The 5,466-nt window shown below is 36.5% G+C and overlaps 1 long non-coding RNA gene across 1 annotated transcript; it reads right to left on the reverse strand.

Moving 5' to 3' along the window:
* Window positions 1–643: 643 nt before the first annotated feature.
* LOC127293747 (uncharacterized) lies at window positions 644–2,953 on the reverse strand. Its single transcript, XR_007846083.2, has 2 exons — window positions 2,241–2,953; window positions 644–1,778 (listed from the first exon to the last, which is right to left on the reverse strand). It is a non-coding gene; the product is annotated as an uncharacterized lncRNA (long non-coding RNA).
* Window positions 2,954–5,466: the final 2,513 nt, after the last annotated feature.

The raw sequence follows: 5,466 nt of genomic DNA on the forward strand, positions 1-5,466 counted from the left end.
CTACGAACACTACAGAATCCGACATCAATTTATACATATCCTCGACACATTTCAAAATGATAAACACCTTTCAATTGGTATCGCCTTGGCGGACAATCCCGTGAAATTCACACAGATTTACACTTTGTATAACGCAGAAAAAAAGGTGTTGAAATGATTCTTAGGTTTTACAAAATGAAGTTGATATGATAAAATTAGAATAAAGCATGCAAAATCACGAATCGTTTGCAACACTCGATGGTTCTATCAAGAGCAGAAACAACAAAAGCAACTCTACATAAGCTGCCTATGGGACAATATTAAGCATAGGCCAAACCATGTCACTTCAATAGTTTCTTAGGATTTCAGAGTCTAAAAATCTTTATGTTCAACTGTGTGATGCAAACATGGCTACAGATCTATAAATCGCCAATTGGGCTACAACTTGAATGGTGTGCTGCTTGGGCAGCCTTTCATCAGTTCATGAAGCAGAGAATAGGGATACAACCTGAATCCTTTCATCCTTTCAAAGGGTTACAACTTGAATCAGCTCTTTCATTAGTCCACCAATATATACCTCTAATTAAACATTTGATTAGATCCTATTCATCGATTTGCAGAAGAACAGATACCCGACCATAAAAGAACAGAGATGAGGTGCACATTGACAATTTCAAGCAAACCTTAATTCGGGATATCAGCTAAACTGTTTGCAATATTGCTGACAACATTGCCCATACACACATGAAGAACTACCAATCTGGAATAAACCAATGAGTGAGGAAACTTTCATGGATATTACAGACTCATGAATGGAGTCAAGAGTTTATCCAGGTTTGTACCACCTTGAGATCAGCAACAGCTCCCAGGACATAAACATCACCGCCCACCTTGGGCATAGGTAGGAATGGGATGGCAAATGACACTATGAAGTACCAACCGCAACAAATGAATACAGGAAGAGAAGACAGATAATACCATGTGGTATGGCAGGAATAAAATGAAAACAACCAAACCAACACAACATGAAAAATACCCACAGGGCACGCCCTTATTAGAAACAGAACATGCAAACATCTAGGTAAACAAAAAGAACAGGGTGGGGGAAAGGCAAACACCTGACTTCAGTGGCAACACCATCTAGAACACACAAAGGCGGAGCTGAATTTGTAACACGAATATACACAAGGGCATGGCGAAAAAATTACTGCTTAAGAGAAGAGAGCATATGCAAACGATGGGAAATAAAAATTATTTCGAGTTATAAAGAAAAGGCTCGAGTCTAACAGCTGTAGTAATAGCCATGATTAAACAGTCTTCCACACTTTAAGAGGTTGGCATCAACTATTCAAAAGCAAGTGAGAACCTATCATAAGCAAAAAAAACAGGTGCATCATGTGCATATCTGTCAGAAAGATAGAACTCATTGATTAAAAGACATTTGTAGACTAAACAGTACTTGCTCTCTGCGGTAGATTTAGTTCTTACCAGCTACTGCTATAGATACTAACTGTGTCCAATTGATAATGCTACATTGATTTTAGTGCTTCATCTGCAACAATATTCAAAAGCAAGCCAGTACCTATAAATAGATGCATCATATTTATATAGGTTAGTAATTAATATTTACTATAGAACACACCAAAAAAACTCACATGGTTAATTTTCCTGCTGCTTGACCTAGAAAAAGCTCATCTGTGTCATACATAATTTCATCGTCGAGCACTCTTTCACTGATATTAAGGTTCAGACCGATAATAAGCGGGGAAACGATCATCTTCACTAAGTCAGATTCTGACCTGCAAATAAACCACCATATGGAAAATGATTGCAAATTGATGCATTTACTGATATGCAAGATAAGAACAAATTTTTTCTTAAATATATGGTGTATCGAAGTGTTTAAATATGCAGCAATTTGAACTTTATCAAGTTGCTACTATCAAATCTACAGTATCATACCAAGAAAAGCTGTTTGCATGATTCTTCAAAGGTAATAACATGTTTCTTATGGACATGATCCGGCCGTGTATCATGGAGTGATATTATCACGCATAAGATAGAATATTCATTAGTATGATACTCTGGTAGTCTCATTATTATGATAAATTTAAATTTCCCTCGTCAGCGCATCTAAAAGGATATCTAAAAATATATAAACTCTTGTCCGAGCCCATGGCAATGAATAACAAATGAGGTAGCATTTGAAATCGGAGCACTGTAACAGCATTTGTACAGAAGTATGTGATAGCAAGCATTACCTCTGGAATGACAACATGAAAAGAGGCCAGAGGAAGAATGGAGAGCTGAGATAGAAGTTCCCCACCGATCATAAACCTCTGTAAAATGTGCCTAGAAGAAGCCTGATTGATTACTGATGATAGACCCTACAGGAAAAGATTTCTCATCAAAACAATCAGTAGCAAAGCTTACTTTACAGTATTTACACACCATGGTCTAGAAATAACTATTTAAATACCATTTCCGTCCCTTAGATTTTGTTTCGAACAATTAAAAGTGGGTAGTAAAATTAGTAGGACAACTGAGTCATTTAAAAACATTCATGGCGTGTATCTCGGAACCTACCTAGAAATCCAACATATATTGGAAATCGTGACCACAAACTTTTTACATAAAACCACCTTAAGCTCTGATCCATTGTTCTTTCACCCGCAACATAAATCCAACGAAGTCCAGAACTAAGAATGTAAATACATGCTGCAGAGAACTATTTAAGGATGTATACATTGTATATGAAAGGAATATACTAAACAGGCAGATGGTAAAAAAATGGGACCATAATGTTGTGTTCTAAGAAAAATACCATTTACAGTGTGGAAATAATAAGTATTAATTAAAAGGGGTAACGTGTACTTCTGTTTATGCGAAAGAAATCAAACAATATTACAAGCAACTGAAAATTAATGCAGAAAGCAAAATGTATGATTATTGTATTATATTTCATAAAAGGAGAAACGCCTCAAGTGTGATATAAGTAAATTATGTTTACCTAGTATTGTATAGAACAGAACTTTAATATACCCATCTTTCCTCTCTGCCATGAATCGCACAAGTACCCCCCCCCCCCCCCCCCCGCCACACACACACACACTTCAAGAATTTTTGATACTGAATCTAAATGACTTCAATCCCAGAAATTAAAGGACACATGATGTTCCTGGCCAAGGTACCCAATTTCAGTCATGAGCTAACCAACTAATGACATGTATTGATCATCTTGCATTGTTCAAGATGGAAATAACAAACAACCAGATTACCTATACGAATAACACACTGGTATGGATGTGCCTAAACTGGAAAACCACCAAAACAGAGGTGAAGAACTGCAGCAAAACCCGATTTCATAAGGCTATGCCTAAACCAAAACAGCACCTAATCCTGCACTGATATTGACAAAGGCAAAAATAGAAGGCGTGAATATATATAGGAATTGGTAGAAAAAATTAACAATTCAGTTGCAGTGTAAATCCTTATGTAAGACCACATTTTATCATCTTCTTACTCTTTTTGGTATACCAAGAAAAAAAATAGTCTAGCCCAAGGCCAGACTACGATTCCTTGCAAACTGTTTCATATGTGTTCCTGAGGTTGTCCGACGGAACTTCCGGTTTCACATTACTGTTAGAATGGACGAACATAAGTGATTAATGCATAGCGCACCAAAATTGCCTAGCGCAATACATGATTTTTCAGACTTTTAACCACTGGCTTGATGTCAGTATATCTTGCAAAAGTTCAGTTCATTGAATACAAAAATCCAGTAAGCGTGTACATCTCATGGTAAGGGTAGCCATGCTAAACTAAGAACACAATGTTTCAACTATAATGGGTACCTCTCATGGTAAGATCCTAGAGGCTGAATTTCTACATTGATTTATGAAGAAGAAAAACAACAAAGAAAAGATCAAGCAAGAATAGGTACAGAAGCAACAATAGTTTTACGAAAACCTTTTATTTCCATGAACACAAACTAACCAAAGATAAACAAGGGCTTTTATAGTTCTATATCTGTTCACAACAGAACCGAAGCAACACTAAAACTACAACTGGAAAGTTAATAAAACAAGTTGTCACGCATTCTCAGTCCTGTCAGGAGAAGCCAAAATTCATAAGTAAAACATTGTGCTCATAAGTATCATCCTTTAGGGGGAATCCAAAATAGTGAGATGCATGGGAAATGTACATCGTATAGCAGGCTAGAAGGAGCTTTACCAGAGGGAAAAAATACTCAGGTCAAGTTCGGAAGCCCGTGTCATATTCCATGGTCGCCGGTTCATCGTCATATCCCTGTCATGCTCACCTTGTCATAAAGCCTAGAGCTGGTACGTGAATCTGAAAATATGTTGACAGAGATATAGATTGATTTAGCAAATGCAAACAATACCATTGGCGCATAAGAAGATAAAACACTTCAAGACTGCTATTTTTGTAGTTTTACGAAACAGAACATCCAAGACCGAAATTCATAAATAGATGTTTTCCCTCCGTAATACCTGAACAAGCTCAGAGTCCATACGATTAATTTGTGTTCTGCATAAGGACTCCTTTTCAATTCAGTAACCAAGTTGGGCACTACAACTTGTTAAATGCAGTGCAAAACTAAGTGAAGACATATATGGGTTCTAGATACATGGAAAAGGTTCAGGTATACACTGACTACATGTGTTTCAGATCAAGAAAATCTGGAATGTCAAGAAGGGAAAAAGACACAAAGAGTAAATTCCTAAATTAACTTTCTGCCCCTCAAGAGGTTTATGATTGCATCATCCGGCTGAAGGACCAAACATAAACTAAATATCGAGTGTTATTACTAACAAAGAGAAAATTAAACCAACCGTCATCAACTGAAAGCAAATTTAAACCAGGATAAAATACCAAAATTAAACCAGGAACTGTTAAGGGCCCAAAAATCACTTGTATATTTCTTTTGATGTACAAAATACTGGCAGTTATTTTTTTACTTTAGTTGGATGTAGATGAAAAGGCTTCAAAACATCCTCATTGGTGGAACATTGGATTTGCTACCCAATTGCAAAGCTTATTCAGATAGTCTGGTAAGAGGAAGCCACAAGTAACATATCCGTGGCCCGCATAATAGTTGGATCTATACTTGGCTTGCAACCGCTGCCATGCTTAATGCATTACCCTCCCTACAAACATGAAACGTGAAAACTGAAAACCAACCATACCATGTCGCTTTTCATTTATCCATCTATGATTAAAAAAAATCATTTAACTAATAGATGCATAGGAATAGGTGGGTATAGACAACTAAAAATTGCAGGAAACAGAGCTCTTATATTTTTGTTTCAAAGCTGTCAAACAAATACAATGAGTCATATAAGATTTTACTTTCAACCGAAGGAAAATAAGAACACATGGACAACAACCAACCGTCATCAACTGAAAGCAAATTTATTTCGTTTAGTGCTTGTATCAATTGCAAATATTATCTAAAAGGTCAAC

The sequence above is a fragment of the Lolium perenne genome, chromosome 4 (assembly GCF_019359855.2).
Source record: "Lolium perenne isolate Kyuss_39 chromosome 4, Kyuss_2.0, whole genome shotgun sequence".
NCBI classification, from domain to species: Eukaryota; Viridiplantae; Streptophyta; class Magnoliopsida; order Poales; family Poaceae; genus Lolium; species Lolium perenne.